Genomic DNA, 26,200 nt, shown 5'->3' on the forward strand with positions numbered 1-26,200 from the left:
GCCATTGTGCAAGAAGTCACTGCCCAATAATCATGGAGACATAAATGATTTTTGACCTGAATTTTAAAGGTTCTTTTTTTTTAATTTCAGCATTTTTTAAAAAAGATATAATTCTTATAACATAAAGATCACCATTTATTTTAATATATTCAGTGTATTTTGTAACATTCATCACCTAATTCCAGAACATTTTCATAACCCCCAAAAGAAACCCTGTACCTATTAGCAGTTAGTCTCAAATAACTGCCCTCTACCACCCTCATACCCTAGCAACCTGTCTGTCTCTGTGGATTTTCCTATCTGAACATTTTATGTAAATGGAATAATACAATATGTGCCCTTTTGTGTCTAGCTTTTTTCACTTAGCTGTTTCACTATTTTCAAATTTCATCCATGTTGTAGCATGTAACAATAGTTCAGTCCTTCTTATGACTGGCTAATATTCCATTGTCTGGGCATACCACATTTTGTTTATTCATTTTTCCTTTGATGGACATTTGGGCTATTTTCACTTTTAGGTTGTTATAAATAATAATGCTGCTGTGAACATCTCTGTACACTTTTTTCTTGGACATATGTTTTCAGTTCTTTTGGGTTACCATCTTGATTATTTATGTTCTTTCCGAACTTATATAGTATGTTGTGCTGGTCTTTTACTTATTTGCTATAAGATCTTTCACCCCACCCTCCCTGTTCTGTTCTACATCACCTTTCCCAGGCTAACTCGGCCTCTCTTTCTGTTGAATTGGTTTTGTAGGAGGTACTGATAGAAGACTGGAGATGGGCAGTGGTGAGAAGCTAGGGAGTTCCCCTCCACCCTCCCAATATCTAGAGTGAGGCTCTGTCTCCTGCAATGCTCTATCTTCTAGTTCTTATTACTTTTCTCTCAGATAGTTCACCTCCTGCCAGAAAGGCTTGCCTTGGTTCTAACTTCTGACTTCCTTTGGATGGCCTGCTTCTCCCTTTAGTTGTGTTACCAGATTCCTATTATTGTGATCCCTGGGTTACTTCATTGTCTTCTCTTTGACTTCTCAAGTCTTCCATTACCCTTGTATCCAATTCCCTGTATTAAAGTGCCTCTATTTGAGTGTTTTCTCTTCTATCTTTCTTCCCTGGAATTGTGTATCTCTTCCATGAAGGCTGTTGGGTTACCCAAATCTAGAGGGCACCTTTCACATTGTATTTTAGGTATTGTCAGGTACTCCTACAGTGGTGAAACTTGGTGGCCCTTTATCTGTCTGTCTGTCTGTCTATCTATCTATCTATCTATCTATCTATCTATCTATCTATCTGTCTGTCTGTCTATTTTTTAGAGAGAGAATATTGAGAAAGAAAAACATATATCTCCTAGGAAAGAATCAGATAGGTTTATCAGTTACAGTGGAAAACAATGAAATAATTACTTCAAATTTCTGGTGTGGCAGGAAATTTGACTGATTCTCCCTAGTCAATTTATCAGTCAAGTGCTAGGTATGTTTGAGATATTTTCAAATATGTATGGAGGCAGATAGTTAGTCTTCAAAGCATTCTTCCTTAGTAGGGAATAAACTAAGACCAAGAAGTCATGGGATGCAGAAATCAGTGGCTGTAGGTCAGAAGAGAGTGATGTAGAGTGAGGGTTGTCAGACTTTGTTTCATGTTTAGAGAGAATTGGAAGCAGGTAGAGAGATGACTCAATCAAGAAGTTTCCTGGAAGGAAACAGACAGAATAGGGAAAACATTTGGGAGCTTAGAAAATTTTAGGATATGAATAAAGATTTTTAGTGGAAGAAAAAAGAAGAATCAATTTAACCATGATACTGTAAAGAGTCTCTTTTAGGTGGCACCTATGTATTGATGGAGAAGTACATGTAAATCTTGGTGCTATATTTGATTATGCAGTAAACAATGTCTATTGTAATATAAGTACTGTTCATTAGTTTTAAAACCTTTTAAATTATTCTATAGAGTATCACTAAATACTTAGTGTTTACATTGGTTCTAAAAAAATATGAAAGAGTTTGGAGATAAAAGGGCATTCATTATGTGAGTAACCCTGACCATGTAATTAAAATTTACTCATTAAAAAGTAACCTGGGAAATGGACTTGGCCCAGTGGTTAGGGCGTCCGTCTACCACATGGGAGGTCCGTGGTTCAAACCCTGGGCCTCCTTGACCCGTGTGGAGCTGGCCCATGTGCAGTGCTGATGCGCGCAAGGAGTGCCCTGCCACGCAGGGGTGTCCCCCGCGTAGGGGAACCCCATGCACAAGGAGTGAACCCGTAAGAAGAGCCACCCAGCGCGAAAGAAAGTGCAGCCTGCCCAGGACTGGCGCCGTCCACACGTCCCATGCCGCTGACAACAACAGAAGTGGACAAAGAAACAAGACGCAGCAGCAAACAGACACAGAGAAGAGACAACGGGGGGGGGGGGGGGGGGGGAGTCGGGGGGGATTAATAAATAAATCTTTAAAAAATAAATAAATAAAAAGTAACCTAATTATGTCTGTATGGTAATATATGTACCTGATATATTTGCCTCCTGTTGAGGCTGGATAGATACCATCCCCACACCCCCCGAGATGGCTCCCTTGTCTGTCTGTTTGCTCGTTGTGTCTGCTTGTTGTCTTCTTGTCTTCTTTAGGAGAAACCGGGAACCCAGTGTGGGATCTTCCATATGGGAGGTGGGCACCCAAATGCTTGAGCCACTTCTGCTCACTCAGATATTTTTTCATACAGACATTGCTATATGGATGAAAATATGAAGATATGTTCAAACATGTTTCTCCCAGTAAGAGGGAAACAGGAGATGAGATTACTTACCATCAGGACTAAAGGCGAATGAACCATGTGCAGATGGACAATTCTGGGCATGTTATAGAAGTAAATTTTTTTTCATCCTTGGTTGCTTTAACTTGTATTTTTGTTCTTGATGTCTCAGCTGACCAATGGGTGTGATTGACTCCTATGAATGAGGGAGTCATCTTCTGGTGGTAGTTATTTGCAGATGGTTTCTACTGAAGAGCTTGTCTTGAAAATAACAGGTTTTTGACTACTGTATCAGTCAAAATGCAGGCAGGACACAGATGGCACTCTCAAAGGAAGGTTTCTTGAGTTTCACTGGAAAGAGTTTAATGAAGGGCTCTTTAGAGAAGGCTGGTAAGGGTTAAGGAACCTCCAGGGATGGAAGGGAGAAGAATGTAAAGAGTTGTCTGTTTGACTGTAGAAGTGATAAGTGTAGGAATGGTGACAGCATGGCTAGAAGTGGGGTTGTACAGGAGGACTCAAGTTTCAAAATTTGTGACCAGAAAGGAAAACAGTTATTGCCAAAAGGAAGCAGGGAAGGAAGGGGGTGCTAAATATTCCAGTATTTCTCTTATGCCAGCGTCTCCCAATAGCTAGTCCCAACCTGAAGCTGGAGGTAAGGGGTATCCTGGGGTTGCAGTCTATTAAGGTTGGCCTAGAAAATCCTGAACAGGGCTGAGAAACACAGAGGGATCTCAGGGTGAGTCCTAGCACAGGATAATGGAATATAACCAGGATAGCCACTCAGATCTTCTCTACATTAACTAGAGAGAACATAAATCAAAGAGGCATATCTGACTTCATTTTCTTCTAAGTGCCTACTATGTTCTAGAAATAACCACATTACTGTATTATGTATATTTCTGTTAAAAGAGAAAGAAAACATTTTTTGGGTGGTGGCTTTTTCTTTTCTTTTTTTAGACACTTATTTGATCTTCTTAATTATCAACTAGCTTAATAAGTGATATTAGGAAGTGGAAGGGTTTTAGGTTTCCAAAAGGGTCTGGGTTCTTGAGAAAAGAAGATGGGTACTATATTTCTTAATCCACTAAAAGGAAGCACTTAATTTTGCAGCAGTTTAACAGAGGCTACTAAAATATAAAAGGATTTGTATGCAATTATAATACGTCTAAACTGGGAAAGTAGCAGCAATTGTTTTTTCTTCTTCTTCCCTCGGAGTCATAGAATATAATCATAAATGAAGGTGCTTACCCATTATCTCCTAAATAATGTTTATGTATTCCATTCCTCCCCCCCCACCTCCAATAATGTTCAAATTAAGGTATAGTCCACTAAATATACAGTTGTATGGAGGTATATATTGATGTGTTTTTCATAAAGTGAGTCTGTTTCAAAAATCTTTTAAGATTATCAGATTCCAGAGGGTATGTGAAAGATCTGGAATTTAAATTCAACAGTTCCTCCTACATCCCTCCCTACTTTCTTTCTCTTATTTAACAGTATTTATTGAGCACCTTGTGTGTGCCAGATATTATACTAGGTCTTAGAAACTCAGTAGTGTAAAAGAGGTACAATAACCTTTTCGTCTAGATGCAAAGTGGATTGGTCACCTCCTAACTAGCAGTAATTGCCCATGCTCATCTAGTAATAAAGTTAAATTGAAATTTTTGTGATATTCTAAGTATCTGTGGTCATTTCTGCATCACTTTTTAAGGTAAAAAGTAAATTATAATAGATACTACTTGATAAAGATATTTTAGAAAACAGAATTATATGATGTTTTTCTAAGTACTTTTCTAAAGTTGAAACAACTCTTAAAATATAATTTATAATTATTATAAACTATCATGTACTCTTTCAGGATACTGTTTTTTGAGGTTCTTTTTGATGGATCATTTATTTTGGTAATGTTTTATATGTTTATTTTTAAATTAAATTTATTGAGCCTAAACTTTTGTGCTGTATTTCCAGAGAATCTGTAATTGTTTTAAATGATACATGAGGCATTTTTTGTCAAACTGAACTGAGCTAGAAAAAATCTCTTAGAATAGCTGTATTTAGATTTTAATGAATCTAGGCAGAAAGGATACTAAAGTGAATTTCTTTTTTAGTCTTTTAAATGAAAAAGTGCATCATATGTCCTATATATCTTATTCATCATCAGCCATAGCAAAAGCATTCATTCCCTTGAGAGAGATAACGGATTCCGAGAGCTGAGAGGAATGGAAGATTGTCATTCAATACTGATGAGTTTTAGTAATATTCTTATCATGAATTGGGTTGCAAAACCTTAAGATTTGGAATTAAGTTGCCATAGATATATTTAATTAAAAGTAGATTACTTTAACCTCTCTTTAAGTTAGAAATAAGTTTAAAATCTTAAATTAAATTTATAGTTAGTTTACATTTAACCTGTATTCAGGACTTGCCTTTAATGGGGTTTCTTTATATAGACACATTTTAATTGAACTATTATAGTGACCATATAAAGAAAGTTTCTAAAAGAATTTTATAACTTAGCATATTGTATCATATATTGTATGGTTTTCTTGATGGAGAAAGTAACCAAACTTATCAAACCTATGTAAAAACAAAACAAAAAAACTCCCCTGACACCTTACTAACCAACTACTTGATAATTATAGATTATTTTCCCTGGTGTTTTAATGTTATTACCTATGGGTTGATTTCTTATTTATAATACTGTCCAAATGGATATTGCCCTTCTAAAAGCTAAAGCATAGTATGAAAATAATAAAAAATTAGAAAAACAAACATCAAAGAGAATATATACAATGTGTATATGTTGGCTGGTTTGCAAAGTCTACTGTTACATAATCAGCTTTAGGTCAATTAGGGGAAATTAGAGTTCTACAAACTTATTCTGTGGTCCTATCTAATTGTGCCCTCTTAACACAGACTTTAAAAACACACACACAGGAACACTATGGTGAATACAAAAGGATGGGCAGCCAGCTACCAATCCTCAGTATCCCGTCACCCCCATTTCTAGTTCTGTATCCTCTAATTTAAGGCCAGGAGGTTCCTTTTCTCTGAGCGGATGCTGAGCTTTGGACTGTGTGGACTACTCCCAGTTTTCCACCTGAGAAAGCTAGAGGAATAAAGATGTGTGATAGGATTGCTATCAATTGCTGCCACTCCCATCTAGGGTCTGGATTTTGGCTGCTCTCAACTCATCATTGATCCTTTCCTGACAACGTTACTGAATCAGAAGAGGGTTTTTATCTTTCACTGGCTCTGGCTTATGTTCTCTTGAGACCTACTTAGATAGGTAGTAATATTTTCTTAAGTGCTTTATATCCTACTTCAGAATTAAAACTTTTTTTTTTTATGGCTAGGTCAAGCTGACTAATGCAAAGTTATTAGTCAGTTATTGATTAATCAAAGTTATTGATTAATTGTACATATTAAATAAATAAAAATAAACTGTTGACAGTTAAGTCTATTCACTACAACTTTCATTTCATTTTTAATGGAAAAGCTTCTGTAGAAAATGGTCCATATTTGTTTTCCTTTTTCTTTCTCTCCATGGGGTGAGGTAGTCACTAACTGAAATCTCCTATAAATATACCATCATTAGCCAGAAGGAAATTGCAACATTTTAGAGCTGTTAATCTTTTCTCAGTGAAGATCAAGAGTTATTTACTGTTAGAGGCTTAGTCAAGAAACCATGGTCATGTTAGGAATAAAAAAAAACTGAATTCGTGTGGTGGCAAGTAAATAGATTATCCACATCTAGACTTTATTTTGTTCTACACCTTCATCATCAGCCCCTTGCATGAAGAACCTGCTATGTATAATGCTATGTAGCAAATAAGTTAAGTGAAATTGGATGTTCAAGAGTTCTTGGAAAAGTGCCTGGCATGTAGTAGATTTACAATAAATATATATTCACTACTTCATTTTTGCATCATTTTTGCCTTTGTCAGGCATTTGCCAGCATTCAAATGGATAATAAGATCACCACCATCTCCCTTGTCAAAACATTATTTTTTTTGTGTCACCCTCTAAAGGTGTGGACTTTCTTGTAGGCTTATTGTAGAAGTGGTGGTATTTCCCAAAATTGAAAGTATGCTGAAGTTTTCCTATGAAATAAGTTGTCTGTACCTGGTAAAGCCTACTCTTAAAATTTTCTAGGCTAAAATATTTCTTTATATACTCTTTGATATGGAATTTGGGTTAGTCCCCTCACCACATGTTTTAGTATATTCATTTATAAGGCATAAGGAGAGTAGTAGTAGAGACTTGAAGATATAACCATGAAAAGTCCATGTGGGATAAAGTGAAGGTAGACATGAAAGAAGAACAGCATTAGGAAAATGAGGAGAGTGTCATAAAATAATACAGAAAGGGGAGAGGGTTGTTCAAGGAGATTGATAGATATATATGTTGCTACTATCATTATTATCAAATAGTATCTAACATATATCCTTACTATGCAGTAATTGCTTGATATAGACTCTTTTTTTTTCATTTAATCGTCCCAATAACAGTTATGTATATATTATTATTATTCTCATTTCCAGATGAACAAGTTGAGAATTAAACTTTGAAAGTCCCACATGGTAGAGCTAGGATTGCCTAAGAATTTTGACTCTGTGCTGTAATCACTGTGCTGATAAATGGTTTAGGACCATGAGCACTAAGAAAATGAGTTTCATTTGAAAATTCTCTTTGCAGTGCTTAATTTTCCCTTTATGGAGGAAGTGTTCCTTAATAGAAGTTATTTTGCATATTTTATATGTTGCATATTGGAAATTCAAGTTAAAAAGTTGTATAATCTGCCATAAAGTCATATAAGTTAGTAAATAGTAATCAGAAATTATTCTACATATTCTCATTGTATTGAGGCTCTGCTACATTGATACCCCAATTTCATACCCTTGAATTACATGCAACTCGTATAATCACATCTAAAGCCCAGGTTTATTCTCTAGCAGATGACTTATACTTTCAGGCTAGTTTTATTTGTGTGTGTTTGCATATGTAAAATAAAATGTACTTAATATGTATGATAAAATATATCTAAATAATAAACTGTTTTACATTCTTACCTTAGAGTTGTGGGACAGGAAACTTTAAAGAAGTGACTTACTTGAAAGCAAATTCATATACATTTAATTTCTCTTCTTTCTTGATTTCATAGTACTTGAAGATACCTACCTCATATAATTTTTATTTTTATCATCATTATCATTTTTACCTTTACCTACCAGTTTTTAAAAAATTAATTTATTGAAGTATATCACTCACACATAAACCTACATAAATAAGTGTATGATAATAGTTGTGAACTTACAAAACAAACATATATAACATTATACAGGACTCTCATAATTCACCCTACCAACACCTTACATTGTTGTTAAACATTTTTAACTAATGATTAAAGAGCATGGTCAAAATATTACTACTAACCAAAGTATTTTTCCCCCAACCAGCCCTACTATTATTATCTTTATATTGTCTATACTTGAACATACATAAACAATTAACTGTGTAGTAAAAGTTGTGAACTTACAAAGCAAACATGCATAACATCATACAGGGGTCCCATATATCAACCCTCCACCAACACCTTGCATTGTCGTGAGACATTTCTTACAAATTATGAAAGAATGTTGTCAAAAGCTTACTACCAATCATAGTCCTTATCTTACATTTGGTGTGTTTTTCCCCCAACCCACCCTATTACTATTTTTTAAATATATTTTTTATGACAGAAATTGTAAACTTATGAAACAAACATGTACATGTGCAGAATTCCCAAACAACACCCCTCCATCAACACACCACACTGTCGTGGAACATTTGCTACAGATAATATCATCTGATTGTTACCATGTCCATAGCATACATTTAACTCACATTTTCCATACTGCCTCATTATCAACACAGTGCATCTTTCGCATAGAATATTATTACTATTAACCATAGTCCATAGGTCACTCCAGCTGTATTTTTCCCATGCTTTTCCACATTCCAAACACCCTGCAGTAGTGATGTACATTTGCTCTAGCTCACAAAAGACACTATTACATCTGCACCATCAACCACAGTTCTCCTCCACCTCATGGTTTATCATGCTGTTCAGTTCTTAGATTATTCTCTAACATTCTGGCAATTGGCATTGACATACCTAGACTACCATTTTCAGCCACATCTCCATTTATAAACTAGCTGTTACTCACTATGTGTTACCATCCGCTCTACATTTCCACATTTTAACAGTAAAGCAAATTAAAACTACATACGTTAAACATCAGTAGTCCATCTCAGTCCTCCTCTTATCTTCTTTAAGAATCCACCACCTACCACTAAGTCTTGAAAATATTTCCCTACAATTTCTTCTGGAAGTTTTATTGTTCTTTTGTTTTTAGGTTTTGATCCATTTTGAGTTAATTTTTGGGTAAGATGTGAGATAGGGTCCTCTTTTGGCTATGGATATCCAATTCTTTCATCACCATTTGTTGAATGGATTGTTTTGCCCAAGCTGTGTGGGTTTGACAGGCTAGTCAAAAATCACTTGACCATATATGTGAGCATCTGTTTCTGAACCATAAATTTGGTTCCATTGCTCTATGTGTCTACTTATGCCAGTACCATGCTGTTTTTACCACTATAGCTAGGTAATATGATTTAAAGTCTGGAGATGAGGTTTGCTTTTCCTTTTTATGATATTTCTGGCTATTCAGGACCCCTTATCCTTCAAATATATTTGATGATCCATGTTTTCAATTAAAAAAAATGCTGGTGGAATTTTTATCAGGATTGCATTGAATCTGTATATCAATTTGAATAGAATGGACATCTTAATGATATTTAGTCTCCCAGTCCATAAGCATGGAATGTTCTTCCAGTTATTTAGGCCTTTTAAAATTTCTTTTAACATTGAATTGCAGTTTTCTGACTTGCAGTTTTCACTGCAAGTGCTTTACATAATTGTTTAAGTTTACTCCTATTTGAATTTTATTTGTCATATTTTATTTTCACTACTCTGTTGACACTTTTAGTTACTTTTATTGATATAATCTTAATTTCTAGACTCTTTTCCAGGCCTCTCTCTGTTGTCTTTTCTTTTCAGGCTCTAGCACACCCTTTAGTATTTCCTAAAAATCTTGTCTCTTAGACCAGATTAGAAATTCTTAGAAATTCTCAGTTTCTGTTTATCTGTGAATATTCTAATCTCACCCTCATTTTTGAAAGACAGTCTTGCTGGATATAAGATTCTTGGCTGGAAGTTTTTTTCTTGTAGTATCTTCAACATATCAGACCACTGTTTTCTTGCCTCCATGGTTTTTGGTGAGAAATCAGCACTTAATCTTATTGGATATCCTTTATATGTTATGCATTGCTTTTCTCTTGCTGTTCTCAGAATTCCCTGTCTTTGGCATTTGACATTCTGATGAGTATGTGTCACGGAGTTGGTCTATTTGGATTTTTTTGGAATAGAGTACGTTGTGCTTCTTGGACATGAATATCTATGTCCTTCAATAGGGTTTGGGAAATCTTCTCCCATTAGTTTTTCATATATTCCTTCTGCCCCTTTTCCCTTCTCTTCTCCTTCTGGGACACCCATGACACGTATGTTTGCACACCTTTTGCTGTCATTTAGTTCCCTGAGCCCTTGTTCAATTTTTTCCATTCTTTTCTTCATCTGTTCTTTTGTATGTTCACTTTCAGAGGCCTTTTCTTCAAGCTCACCAATCCTTTCTTCTGCCTCTTCAAATCTGCTATTATATGATTCCAATGTTTTATAATTTCATTTATTGCACCTTTTGTTTTCATAAGATCTGCTACTTTTCTCTGTATGCTTTCAAATTCTTCTTTGTGCTCATCCATTGTCTTCTTAATATCCTTAATCTCTTTAGCCATCTCATTGAATTTACTAAGGAGATTTGTTTGAACATCTGTGATTAGTTGTCTCAACTCCTTTATGTCATCTGGAGGCTTCTCTTGTTCCTTTAACTGGGCAATTGCTTCCTGTTCTTGCTGTGGATTGTAATATTTTGTTGGTGTCTTCGCATCTGACTTACCAGAGTATTTATTCTGCATACAGTTTTTCTCTTTAGTTTAGGGCTTCCTACCCTTTCTCCCTTGCTGGTTGTGCAGTAGGAGCCAAGCATGTAGTGGTGCTGTAAGCTGTGGAGGCTCAAACTGCCTTCATTGTGCCAGTGACCAATGAAGAACTCTTCCAACTTCTCTCCTTTGCTAGGGGTAGGACAGAGTCACAGCTGTGTGAAATAATCCAAGTTGTGCAGGCCTAGACTGTAGTTTCCCAGAGAGACTGCTGAAGCTTCACACCACTTTCTTCCCTACCTGGGAAGCAATCTATGCAGTAGAGGTCCAAGATGACCACAGTTGTCCTGGTAAACTTCCGACTTTCAATTTGTGCCAGTCAAAGTTACCTACAGTTACCTGGATAGGCTGGTGCAGGGCCTGCCAGCCTCCTCCCTGCTAAAGGTGGGGCTGAAGCCTAGGGTAGGGCTGCATGCCGATCTGGGTGAATGAACACTGTTCCTGCATCCTGTGATTTTCAGTCCTGGCTTCCCCTAAGGCTGGGGGTGGAGTCAAAATGGTGGACACAGGCCTCTTTCTGACTTGGAACTGATCACACCTCAGCTGTTCGCAGGGTTATCTCTTCGGCAGCCAAGTCTACCAATCAGTAGCTGAAATTGGCAGCCAACCATTTCCTCCTCCCCTGTTTTTTGGAAATGGAGCTTCCAATTCCAGCCACAGAACACCTCCTGGGGCAGCTCATCCTCCAAAGTAGGATAATCACCAGCCTCTGTGGCTTGGCTGGTAATTTCCAGGAGAGGCTGGTGCAGGTCCCCCCAGCTTCCTCCCTGTTGGAAGTGGCGCTGGGGCCTAGGCTAGAGCTGCAATCTGATCTGGATGTAAAGAAGCCAGTCCCCACCAGCGCTGGGATTTTCAGTCTGTCCCGCTTTGCCTCGTTCCAGGCACAGAGTTAAGATGGTGGCTCCCGGCTTCTTTCTGACTTGGACAGTGTCAAACTTTAGCTGTTCTCAGGATTATACTTTAGCCTGCTGAATTTACTCATCAGTAGTTGAAATTAGTGCCCAACTGTCTCTTCCTTCTCCATTTTTGGGAAGTGAAGCTTTCAATTCCAGGAGTGGAATAGCTCCCGAGGTGGCTTGTACCTCCAGTGAAGGATGGGCACTGGCTTCCAGGGCATAGAGCTCTCTACTTAGGAGTCTTCTCTGCAGGTGGGGAGTCTCCTTCTTCCTTTCCTTCAAGTATGTTGCAGGATGCTGTTCTGCCCTCCTGGAGCCCCCATACAGGTGCTTCAGCTAGCTCCAGATAGCTCTGGGTGTTTATTAACTGCCCTGTAGCAGGAGCTGACTCTAGGAGTTCCTTACTCTGCCTCCATCTTGCTGGTTCTCCTCCACCTACCAATTTTTGAACCCAAATTTATTTGGCCACAAATAGTTTTATTGGATTGTTCCAATTGCATTCACTTCACCTTTCTAGGTGATTGTGACACTAATCTTGAAGGAAGCTTCAAGAAAAAATATTTGCTTATTGGATGACAGACCTGATGATGAACTGAATATAATGATTAAGGGAAAGATAGGAATCATGCTGAATATGGTCTCATTTATTTAAAAACTCATGCAGACACAACATGCAGTGTTTGTGTTTCTATGTATAAAAATAAATAAACACACACATACATATATATGCATACAGACTTACTGCGATGGAAGTATTGAAGGATAATCAAACTGTTACATACATTATCTCAGCAGAAGGAGAGTGAGTTTTTGGTGGGTAGTTAATTGAGTTATTTTAACAGGACTTAATCATACCTACAAACAATGACTGTAATGTCTACAGTAGGGACAGTAAAGAGATACATAAATACTTTAAACTTTTTTGTAAACAGTAGCCATCTTTTAAAATTGTGTATCATAGTAATGTTATCGTTATGAAATGGTTTGGAGATATTCATTGTGTTACTGTTAGTGACAGTGATGTCAAAGATGATTTGCTAGCAAACTTATAGTTTGTGTGTACGAAATCAGTATATAGTTTTAAATAGTCATATTACATGTAACTACAGATAATGATTAGTTCTGATAAGTATATCGATTGATTTTCTTCTGTGTGCCTTATACGTTACAGGAGCTGGAGGACTATCTACCTAATTACTTCGTGGTTGACATTTCTGTATCTAGCTCTTATTGTCTTACTTGACTGATAGTACTACATCTGAGATCTGGTTCATTCATTCCTTTGGAAACTTTAGTAAGAGGAATTCAGAAAATGAGTATGCTCACATAGGGCTTGGATTGAGGGGATGTGCATATGACCTTGGGTGGTTACTGAATACTTGTTTTCAGGGAGCTTGAGTTCACATGGTATCAGGTAGGAATTAGTTGTAGAGACCAGGGAAGGCACAGAGGAAGTAGACAGTGCTGTCTGTACGGTAGTATAATAGGGCCAGTATGGTAGAGGACTGATGGTGGAGAGAGGCTAGAAGGAGCTTAGTCTGTTAGGAAAAAAAGTAAGGTGGGCTAATTAACTGTCCAGTGATCGGGGAGATTGTTGTAAGGTGAGAAAGAAGAGCCTTGCAGACCATGTTAGCAGACGGTTAAAACTGACAACATTGTAATGATTTTAATTCAAAGTTAAGAGTATTTGAATCTGATCAGTAGAATAGTTAAGAAAAAATGACTGTCCACTTTTTTTGGCTTTAAATAAATGGCTATGAAATGAGAAGCTAGGGATCCTGGTACTAGTAAGTGGTTTCTATATTCTTTATTTTAATGGAACTGCCTTAATGGCAGTCAGTTTTATACTTGAATGTGTTAAGCCTCCATATACCTTACCAATATTTTCCTGAAATTGGTTCTCTGATTTCTGAAATGGAGTGGGGAAAGATGTGAAAATTGATGGCCTCAAGCTTTTTAAAATCCAAATTGAAACTTGTACTACAAAGAGAGAAGTTTAACCTGAGAGTTTATGCCTATATCAGCATGACATAGAGTAGCAACTGAAGTTTTCTTGCACCCCACAGATCTAATAAACACATCAGTTCATTTAAAAGTGATTCAATTTTCTTGGATTTGAGATTTCAGAGAAGGAGCATAGCCTAATGAATTATGTCCTATATATGTTATAAATGTAGAAATCATGTATAGAAGGCTATTTTAGATGCTATTAGTGTTTCGATATGGATAATTAGGCATTTTGTGAATCTTATCTTTAGATTAATAGCCTATTGAGCTTTTTAAAAGACCCACTTTTTGAGTGATATTTAATTATATACATATACATATATATGTTTATTAAGTAATACACACATATATATTATGATTATGGAGTTTAAGACAGAAAAGGAGAAAATTGAGCTCTATTTTAAAATACAATAAATCTTTCCAGTTTCTTTTAATTAGTATAGTTTTGCTTTTAAGCTATTCTGTATACTTTTTAATTGGGAATATTAAAATAACCACCTAGATTTTTAAACTTTTTAGCATTTATTTGTTAAATGTAATCTCAGTGTATTAATGTCATTAAAATATTACTTCTTCACCTGCAAAATAAAAAAAAAGGACTTAAAAATTGCTCTTTATTAAATTTCTAGTGGCCAAGTCATTTTAATATATGATTGGTATTTGGCATAACAAGTTGAAAATTTATTCTTTTAGTAAATACTTGTGCAATGCTTATGTGGGAAGTGCTGGACTAGATGTCGGGATACAAAGATGAATAAAATTTGATCCCTCCCTTCAGATAGTCAGGGAGGGTAAAAACCAACAAATGAACATATTCAAATATTGTAGGTTCTATAATATTCTATAGGTTTAGGCAACCTGTGGGAGTTCAGATGGAATAGTAATCAGTCCTATCTGGTGTACCAGTCAGCTATAATCACAGTAATGCTGTGTAACACATTCTCTCAAAATTCAGTGTGATAAAACAGTAAGTATTTATTTCTCACACATATACCTATAGATCTCTTAGGGTGACTGTGCTTCCTAGAAGTCTTGATATGCTTAGGGAAGATGATGAGTTAGCAATTAAGTTCTTTTAGTTGAGAATGCAGCTGCTGGTAAGGGGCAGAGTGACTCTTTGAAAGCATTATGAGAATTTATTGTGTAAAATGTCTAAAGATTGTTGTAGCAGTATTTTTCTAAACTTTTCTAAACTCCTCAATGCCACATATTCCTGACGTTGACCCCTAGGCCTACGATGCTTTCTGGCATGACTTTTTTTGTTTGATGTCTATTCTGATGACTGTAGTCTCTCAACCACTTTGTTCCTGAGGGTCTTTTGACCTTTGGCCTTCACTCATTCTGTACTTTAGTTTCCTCATTGCTAAAGCAAATATAATAGTAGGCGATGTGAATTTATTGGCTCATGGTTTGGAGGCCAAAATCAAGGCATCATCATGGTGATGCTTCCTACCAGAATTCTGTGGTGTACTGGGGCTGGCTGCATTGGTCCTTGGCTTTTCTGTTACAATGCAATGTGCCGGGAGCCCTCTCCTGGCTTTTCTGTTCTCTTTGGGATTCAGATTACTTTCAGCATCTGGCTGTAATTCCTCTGGCCTTCTCTTTCTGTGACTTTCCCTGTGAGGCCTTTAGTAATAGGATTAAAACTCATCTCAGCTGGGATGTTAAGCCACAACTTAAAAGAAGTAACCTCATCAAAATGTCCTATTTACAGGAGTTAACACCTATAGATATGGACAAAATCTAAGAACATGTTTGTCTGGGGCGTATACCACCAAACCACTATGCCCTATAAATCTTCAATTTGATATTTATAATGGTTGTATTAGTCAGCCAAAGGGGTGCTGATGCAAAATACCAGAAATCAGTTAGTTTTTATAAAGATTTGAGGTAGTAGCTTACAGATACCAGGCCATAAAGCATAAGTTACTTCCCTCACCAAAGTCTGTTTTCATGTGTTAGAGCAAGATGTCTGCCGATGTCTGTGAGGGTTCAGGCTTCCTGGGTTCCTCCCTTCCTCAGGCTTCTTTTTCCTGGGCTCAGGGTTCTTCTATTTCTGGGGCTTACATCTGTTTCCTCTGTGAGCTTACTTCCTGGGGCTCCAGCTTAAGGCTTCAGCATTAAACCCCAACAACTCCAACTCAGAAACCCTCCAACTCTGTCCTTTACCATGCCTTTTACCTGTGCATCTCCACCCACCAAGGGTTAGGGCTCAATGCCCTACTGGCACAAGAGGTTTACCTGATTACTTAATCAAGTAAACCTCTGAATCCAATATAATCTAATGTGCCCAGAGGTAAAGATCAGTTTGTAAACATAATCCAATATTTCTTTTATTGGAATATCCAATAATATCAAACTACTACAATGGTCTACTTTTTCTAGTCTCCATGCACAGCATCTAGTCTCCATGCGAAAAATTACATAGCCATGTGAACTGCTGCTTCTATAAATTCATGGCCACTGCATAGTGCAGGGAAGTCATTTGTATATCCCTAGGTTACCCTTAGCATACTCCGAGCTCTTTCTTCCATTCTTTACAATGGCTATTTCAGTTTCATAACTCCCTTAATCTCTTATTTCAGTGCTTTCTCCTCCTTTAGCACAATATATGGTCCTACTTTTCAAAGGAAATGGAAGCCAGTAGAAAGAAAAATAATCAACTTCACTTCATTTTTCTAAAAGGATTTCTGTATCTGTATTTATCCTTTCCTCTTGCTATCAGCAGTCAGTAAGAAAAATTGATGTTGCTACTCCAGATATTGAATTCCTTTCTTTTTTGCTTCCTTGATATGGTAAATCTGTTTACCTCTTCTTTTTCCTGTAAGTCTCTCTCTCTCTGCTGCCACTTTCTCTCAGTCTATAAATTTCCTCATAGCTCTCCTTCCTTAAATACATTAGGGAAATTAAAAAAATCCTTTGCTCAATTTTCTCTCAGATTTCTAGAATGATATTGTGGCTCATTGTTTCCAAGCCTATGTACATAACACAAAATTAGGAACCTTATAATAATATAGATTTCTAGGTCTCATGCCAGGATCTGATTCAAAGATCTGGGGTGGAGTCTATTGATTTGTAACTTTTATGAACAGCCAGGTTGAGGAACTACCATTATAGATGGATATATATTGACATGGGCTAAGCTGACTATATAATACATGAAAAAAGGTTTACAAAATTTGTCTTTTTACACAAACCTTTATATGTAATTCATATTATATAAACATATGTATATGCATAGAAATACATTATAAAAAAAGAAAATTTTTTATCAAGGCATTAACAATATAGAGGGATTTATGAGTGTTTTTGTGTCTTTTTTGATTAACTATATTTTTTGTTTTTTTAATTCTTCACAGAATGCATATTTCTTTTGCAATAAGAATGAAGAATAGTAGGAGAAAAGTAATAGGGTCTTCATGCATATGTATACCTCATTATACCTCCCCTCCTCTCTTTTCAGTGAATTATTTCCTTACTTGACACCTTTTCATTAATAGATGCTGTTGACCGCTTTCTTTACATTCTCTTTCTTCCTACTTTCATATTACTTACGGTTTAAAGAAGCATCCAAGCAAGGAATTATCTTCCTCTGTAACCCCTAATACCCAGACACTGCTTCTTATCAATTTTAACTTTGAAATAGCTTTCAAATATGTTTCCTCTTTTCCATCCCTACCTTTACTGTTGTGGTTCAAGAGAATCAACTGAGAGGGGTTATCACTGAAGCCGAAGGAGAAGTGACCAGGAGTTTCAAATGCCTCGAAAACTCATATATAAGTTGAAATCTGAAAATAACAATTGGAATTGGAAGGTTGGCAGTTACTGGTGACCTTTGCCAGAATACTTCAGAAACTTTTAAGGGCTAAAGAGATGTGAGGGAGTGGAGATGGTAGTCAAGAAATTGGAATGTCCTTGGTAGGTGTGGCAATTTGATATGTTTCTGAATTCCAAAATTAGATCTTGGATTATGTTTGTAATCTGGTTTGTACCTGGGAATGATTAAATTATGAATAGGGCTTTGATTGCTCCATATCAGTAGGCCATTGAGTCTGTGCCCACCAAGGGCGGGGGGACTCTCAGAGAAAACTTCATGGTGGTGAAGAGAGGTAGAGTTTTGAGCTGGAACCTGGGAAGTAAATACACAGGAGAAGAACACAGAGGAATAGAGACAGCTCCACAGCACACTAGAGGCCCTGGGAAAAGAGATGAGCCATTTGCCTAATAGTCTACAGCTGACCTTGTGGAGAGAAGCAAGCCTGAACCTGGAGAGAATCAAGCTCCACAGAGAGAGACAAAGTCTAGAGAACCTGATATCCTATAGCTGATATTGGAAGAAGCTGGGACCATGGAGCCTTAAGAGGAAGAGAATGGCTGAACACTGGCAGCCATCTTGCTCCAACACATGACAACAGACTTTGGGGAGGGAAGTAACTTATGCTTTATGGCCTGGTAACTGTAAGCTCCTATCCCAAAGAAATACTCTTTATATAAAAACCGACCAATTTCTGGTATTGTGCATCATCACCCCTTTGACTGACTGATATAGCAGGTCAACCAGAGAGTAACTTGGTGCAGTAGTTAAGGTTTCCCAGAAAAATAGAACAAGCAGGATATATATTTATATAGAGATTTATTATAAGAAATTGGCTCATGCTACGATAAAGGGAATATTGAAGTACACTCAATTCCCCAGGGGAACCAGGATGGCTGGAAATTCCAGTAAGAGCCAGTGTTGAAGTTGAGGCAGAAACTCTTCTTATGATCTCTGAAATCCTCAGTTCAGGCTTTTAAGACCTCTAACTGTTTGGATGAGAAGATAATCAACATTGCTGAGGCATTTTCTTTGCGATTATAGGTGCAATCAATTGATCATAGACATGATTAACTTATTACAGGTGCAAATCCTGTCTGTAAAATACTGTCATAGTTACAGGTAGGCCAGTTCTTCATGTTTCCATGGACATCACAACTTACCTATGTTGACACATGAAATTAGCAACCACACTTGGATCAAAAAAGAGGTTAACTTCACTGTTATTAATGTTATTTCAGAATTAACAAACATCAAATCTTCATATTTGAATGCTGAGAATAAAGAGTCTGAAGAGAGAGAAAAGTTTGAAAGTATGAGAAAGTGAGAAAATAATTGAAAAAAAGGTTAAAGGAAAAATGAGATCAATGACTTATCTTGGGCAAGAGAAACATCCCCTGTTCCATATAGACCAAAGGGAAAGAAGAAAATATGGCTGTAGCTATCAATTTGTAGGTTTGAAGGCAGAGAGCTGAGTGAATTCTTGCACAATTACTCCAGTTTTCTGTGGGAAATAGAAAGCAGTGTTTTCTGCTGCAGGTTTGCTTCTCAGGAGATACTGGAAACTAATTAATGAAAGAATCATCTCCTCCTCTCTCTTTTTCCTTCTCTCCCTCTTCCTCCCTTCCTCTGTTGTCTTGCTGCTACTCTCTTTCTCTTTTGAGTTTATCCTCAATAAGGCTAAACTACCAAGGTCATTTGTTGGCAGATTGTGAAAACTAATGAAATACTTGTTGTATTTTAAGATTGAATGAGGAACAGCCTGAATCACCTTCTTTATCACTTGCTTGACTGGGAAAGGTAACTTGTCCCAGGAGAGAGGTCCAAGGAGCCTGGTGTTTTTATAGATGAGTATAGCTTTCCTTGGTGTAGCTGCCATAGACCTGCCTAACATTTTCAAGGCTTCCAGACACATACTGTTGAACTTCTCTATGAAATAAAAACATGTGCACAAAACTTGTTTCTTAAAGCCTAAGATTTTGGAAGAAAAAGTCTTAACTATTAATTCAAATATAAAATCTACTTAAGAGCCCAGTTCTCAATATTCTGCCAATATTGTTTCTTTATTCCCTTGCCCCATGTATATTTAATTTTCCTAGAGTATCTTGAAGCAAATTTCAGACAACATAGCAATGAATCATTATTATCATCTCCTACTGATACAGACTTTTTTGTTTTAACATAATCACAATGCTATTATCATACTTAAGAAATTGAACAGTAATTTCTTTATATTCTGAATAGATTCAGATTTCTCAGATATGCCATTATTGATATGCAGCTAGGTTCGTTTATTACAGAATTTTTTCCCTTTTTTTTTTAACTTATAAAATATTCTAATTTTATAAATTGTTTACCTGTTTCTAAAAAATATACCTGTGCAATCGTAGAAAGCGACTGTTCTGTATTTCCCTCCTCACATAGGTAATCATTTCACTTCATTTCTGGTTTACAATTTCATGCTTTTTGAAATCACAGCCAATCACATTTATTTATTTATCACCTCCTTATATAAAAAGTATGAATGAAAGCACTATACTGCAGTGAAGGAATGTGTTTAATTCCATTTAAAATTCTATTTGCTACAATTTTGTGATCATGGAGCCCTTTTCTTCTATTTATGCTGAAGGAACACTTTAGAAAGTGAAACTCTAGATTATTTTACTTATTTCCCAATTTCCAGGAAGGTCCATATCATTTGAGAAAGTACTTTTGTTCTTTAAAATAATGAAATATTAGGATTCCATTCGTTCTAAAGTTAGCGTCACTCTGCCGTACTCTAGAGCAGTGTTCTTGAAAAGCACGACTAATCTAATTTGGTGTAACAGTGGTTTCCTCTAAAAAATAATGCTGAGGGAAGTGGATTTGGCTCAACAGATAGAGCATCCGCCTGCCACATGGGAGGTCCAGGGTTCAATCCCAGGGCCTCCTGACCCATGTGGTGAGCTGGCACATGTGCTGTGCTGATGTGAGCAAGGAGTACCATGCAACTCAGGGGTGCCCCCCCGCATAGGGGAGCCCCACACGCAAGGAGTGCGGCCTGTAAAGAGAGCCCACCTGCATGAAAAAAAGTGCAGCCTGCCCAGGAGTGGTGCCACACACACATGGAGAGCTGATACAGCAAGATGATGCAACAAAAAAAGAGACACATGTTCCCGGTGCTACTGCCAAGAATACAAGTGGACACAGAAGAACACACAGTGAATGGACACAGGAGGGGAGAGAAAAAAATAAAAAAATACATCTTTAAAAACAAAAAAGTGCTGAGAACGTAATAAACTCATTCCTGGGTTGCCAGCTGCCAGTGGAAGCTGAAGAAGGATAACTCCCAGGTGTTTACCTGAGGGAAAGGATTATCTGAAAGGGCAGACAAAAAGGTAAAAATACACAAAAGTTTAAGTCTGAAAGGACTACTCTTCCCCTCCTCAAAGGCTCCATGGGTCTCTTATAATCCTGGGCAAAGGGCAATGCCATAAGAAATTCCCATCCTGGCCTTTATGACTTCTTGGGAACAGAGTGGATGCTTCCATGACATGGAAGAAGTCCCCAAACTTCCTTCTTGACAAGCATTATATTCTGCATAAACTCTGCATGATATCAAGGTTGAAATGAAACAAAAAACATGTGTTTACTTGTTTCAAAGAGGCAATGTTCTAAATATTTAACAACTGCTATGGAATTAACATCTGACATACAGACTGTTACTGACTCTTTTATCAGTCTTCCTTCTGCATTCCTCAGGGGTATACCTTACTGTGTGGTAAGGCCTGTGAATGGCAGGAGGCTGACCTAACTGTGAATCCCTGCTTTTTAGCACATTGGCATCTCTGTAAAGGGTATAAAATCTATGTCTTAAGGTGGAACCATTTCAACCATGCATATGGAAAATTTATATTAAACTCAAAAACCCTATAGGAATGAGGTGTTTTAGAGGTGATGAAGAGAAATACCCTCTTCTGTGAATTAAAGAGTTTGAGAAAATCTGGAGGAGGATGACATTTAAGAATTTTATGTGAGGGTTCTTTCATTAGAAAAAGGAAGGTTGTTGTGTATGAGATAAATATAGTTTGTACGCCTGTTGCAGTAACCTTAGGTAATGTTTGATAGCCTGTGCCAAATGTGTGTTTGCAGTTCATATTAAACTCTGCATCACACATCTCTTCTTTCCCAATATCTTGATTTAAATTTTGTCTGCTGGTTGTGAGTCCAAGAATAAAAACAATCTTTTGTATTGCCAAATATAGTGCATTTGAGTCTGCTGATAGTAAAATATCTATTAAAATATTTGCTTTAGAAATATTTCCAGGTATCCTAATTTGATAAACATGAAATGTCTTAGAAAATGGAATAATATGATAATGTATGCAAGCAGGAAACATTCTTAAAATCTTAGCAAAACTAGGAAACTGAATGCACATTTTTCTGGGATACAGCAGAATCCTTGAATCTAGCAATGTCTAGTTTAGGGTAGGAAAGATAAGTTAATATGTTAACATTCAAACCTTCAAGTTTTTATTTTGTTTATTTTTTGTGTTCAGTGGCTCACACTTTTGAACCAAGCCATCTCTTAGTGAGAATATTTACAGAAAATGTTATCTGTAGACATAACAACAACATACTAAGTAATGGTGTAAGTATGTTATATTTATGTATTTTCTTCATGTTCAAATTATCAGTTCTTGCTCCTTGTCATTGATTGATATATTCAAACTCCTTACCATCTCAGATCTGTTCTGTTATTTTTATCCCACTAGTCATCCACCCCAGCTTTACAATCCTCAGCAATCCCAAATTCCAAATTCTAAATTTAATGTAAGTAATAAATGCTTTGAAAGATTTTCCCTGTCAGAATTTCCTTGATCTAGAATATTGTTTGATAGTTTGTAAATCTACTTTGATCTAGAAAATCACTATGGGTAGGAAAGAACACCTGAACATATTGTTTTTACTAAGCTAGTTGTTTCTGAAGCATAGTGCCTGGACAAGCTGCATCAGTAGCACCTGGGGACTTGTTAGAAATTCAAATTAAGTCACTAATTTATCTACTGAGCCAGAAACTCAGTTTGGGGCTCACTAATCTGTGTTTTAACAAGCCCAAGTGATTCTGATATAAGCTAATTTTGAAAACCACTGAAATAAAGAACTTCCAACATCTTCTGTTTTTTATAGAGAAACAAATAATTGTCACATTTGGTGAGGGGATATGTTTGGTCCTACTGAAGCCTACTTGGGTATACAAACATTTGTGGTAAGTGCTGAATTAAAATTAATTCTGTGTACTAGAAGGCTCAAGGAAGTCATAGAATTACAATGAAAACGTTTGAATAATCTGTTTTAACAATATTTTCTTTAGATTGATCTGGCTCAGAACCATTTATTCCTATTATAAGAATTTAGTTTATTTCCAATTATAAAGCTATGTCACTTCTCAAGGTAAATTTTTTTCTCTAAAATGTGTCTTTCAACTTTTTATTATTATGTTTTGTGTTTTTTTTTTTCAAATCAAATGTGTTTGTTTTATTTTAAAAACAACTATTCAATTTTGTTTAATAAGTTTATACCAATATTTGTTTAATTCTTATTTATTTTTAATTGTGTACTTCCACAGGTGGTTCCTGCATTCATTCTTGGATATAGTTCAATGATAGTTTTTCCTTTCTTAACTAAGCATTTAATGTCTAATTTATAAGAATAGATAAAAATCCAACAGTTTTTCTGATTATTTTATTTCTGAACCTTCAACTATGTGTATCTTATGGAGAAAAGCTCATCTTCTTATTACCCATTTTAAGGAATAGTTGTTTTTATGGGAAAGAAACTTTCTTATTTCTTTAGTATGCTAGAAGTGGATATTTTGGTAGGTACCCATGTTTCCAATAGAAAGAAGCAGCAACACTATTTAATAAAGGAAGAAGAGGAAGGATAATTTGAAGCTGAACATTGAATGGGGAAGGCATCAAGGAGAGGAAGAATCTGGTAGTGGTGTGACTGTAGGGAAGGAGGGATGAAAAGAATTGTCTCATGCAAAAATCTTAAACTGTTCTCATGCCCATATTCCTTTCCTTGCAAACCTTCCACTCTTACCCTATGAAATTGTTAGTATATTTCTACATTGTTTATGATGGTTTGGGTTGGTAGAGTGGATAATTTTTTTGAGGAGGGCAAAAATGAATATGTTCTGAATCTTGCTATTAAATTTGGGGTTTGCTGAGAAAAAACGACCTGCAGTGAAAGACAATAGCTGGGTGTCCATCCGAAGGGGAGTGGTGGTAAAATGAGTCTCTTACAGATGACAAAGAAAAAAGACATTTTCACAATGTAGAACTATAAATAATCCATATGCTTAAGGAGTTTTAGACATTATAAAAGAAAAATATAATAAAGGTAGTTAAGACATTATAAAATAAAAATGTAATACAGTAAAGTTATATTTCTTTAACTTATAGCCTGCCATGTATATGCTTTACTTGCCTAAGTAGATTTTAAAACTCAAATTAAGTGACTACAAACTAGTCAACTACAAACCCATATTTGCTTTCACGTTGTTGAAAACAGCTCTTTTAAATAAATCTGCTTATGTAAACTTCCCATTTGAAGTTTAGCTTCAAAATAACAATGTGCTATTTAAACATTTTTAGTGGAGACTGTATTATAAACTTTTCATTTTAATGTACTAGTCAATTAAACTTTGATGTGGTAGGACTGTCATTTTATATACCAATTTCAAGACTGTCATTGAGCAGGCCCCACATTAGGCACTCAATACATATTTAATGAGTGAACGAATGAACTAATGAACTGTACCTTTTATTTTCTGATCTAACTAACCAGGAAAAGATCTGCTGCATGCCACTTAAATTTATTAATTGTCTTAACTGATTAACTTAAAAAGAGGTTCAGTACATGTATAAAGTGTTAAAACATTCAGATATTAATATTTCAAACTTTTTTTTAAAGCTAATGATGGACTAAATTCTTTGCTTTGGTAAAGGAATATCACACCCATATAGAGGTGAGATGTAATTGAGGATTTGGGGGGCAGGGAAATATAATAAGCCAGAACCTGTTGGGCATGCTCCTGAAGATAAACCACCTTGAGGCATTTTTAGGTGTTTTCATGATAGAAAATGTTCAGAAGGACGTTGATGTAAATATTGTTCCTTACCTCTACCCTATCTCCAATATTTATGCTGGCTGAGATTGAAGTTCTTTAAGAGCTGATGAGTGAAATAATTGGTAAATACAAAGAGGAGAACATGGTATAAACTAACTTTCTGATGCCCCTTTTCTCCTTGGTTGAAAATCTAGTGCCATAGCACTGCAGTGTGTACTACAGGGCTGTTTAATTTTTTTTTCCATACTAGGAAATATTTTAGCAATAAACAAATAGAAAATAAGATAATAAGCATCCATGTACATATCACCCACCTTAAGAATTAAATATTACTGATATTATTAAAGCTTCCTATATTCTAATTTCCTTTACCCAGAGGTAATCATCATAGGATATGAGGTTAATATTCCCATTTCTGTTTTAATATTTTTAGTACATACACGTGTATCCATGAATGTTATATAATACTGTTTTGCATATTTCTAAAACTTCATATAAATAGTATTCTTCTGTACTGTTTTAAAATGAACTTTTGTTTCATATGTTTGTATATTTGGATATAGTTAATCTAATTCATTTATTTTATGCTATTGTATAGCATCCCATTGTTTAATTATACCACAATGTATTTACCCATTTTGAGCTGATTTAAATGTTGAAAGCTTCCAGTTTTTCGCTTTTGCAAACAATTCCTCAGTGAACATTTTTTTCCCCCCTTGGGCACATTTGTGAGAATTTCTGTGGTTATTACCTAGAGGTAGATTTACAGCACCATCGGGTTGACACATCTTCAACTTAATTACAATGCCAATTTGTTTTACCAGTTTATCCCCTCAGCAGCAGTGCCATTTTATATCCTTGCTGACTACTTTGGTACTTTCAAACTTCTAATTTTTGCCAATCCAGTCTGTGTGAAATGGCAGCTCACTATTGTTTTAATGTATGCTTTCCTGTTATGAGTATACTAGTTTACATATGTTTACTGGTCATTCAAGTGTTTTCTCCTCTCTCTATATGTGTAGTCTTTGCCCATTTTTCTATTGGCTTGTTTTCTTCTTTCCATTGACTTATAGATGTTCTTCATATATTCTGAACGTTCTCTCTTTCTCTATATATTCACTAAAATGTTTCTCCCAGAGATGGTAGCTTGTCTTTTCATTTAGCTATCATCTCTATCTATTATCTATTTCTATCTACCTGTCAACATATTTATCAATTGAGCAATCCCTATCATCTATATCTCTGTTTATCATCTGTCTTATCTCTTTTCTATCTCTCATCTATCTCTCTTCCATCTGTATATCAAGATAATTTTATAATTATAGTGTGGTCAAATTTATCAGCCTTCTCCTTAATGTTTTGTGTGTGTGTTTTTATCTTGTCTAAATACCTTTTAAACCTCAAGATCATAAATATATTCCTTTGTATTTTTTTCTAAGCATTTTAAAGTTTTGTCTCTCATTTAAACTTTAATCCAAGTTCAGCTGATTTTTGGGCATGTTATATGTAGAGATCTGTATTTCAGA

The 26,200-nt window shown here is 35.9% G+C and overlaps 1 protein-coding gene across 1 annotated transcript in view; it reads left to right on the forward strand.

Moving 5' to 3' along the window:
• Positions 1–26,200, forward strand: part of GBE1 (1,4-alpha-glucan branching enzyme 1) — a 342,498-nt gene that overhangs the window by 72,284 nt on the left and 244,014 nt on the right. The window lies entirely within an intron of this gene.

The sequence above is a fragment of the Dasypus novemcinctus genome, chromosome 4 (genome assembly GCF_030445035.2).
Source record: "Dasypus novemcinctus isolate mDasNov1 chromosome 4, mDasNov1.1.hap2, whole genome shotgun sequence".
Taxonomy (NCBI): domain Eukaryota; kingdom Metazoa; phylum Chordata; class Mammalia; order Cingulata; family Dasypodidae; genus Dasypus; species Dasypus novemcinctus.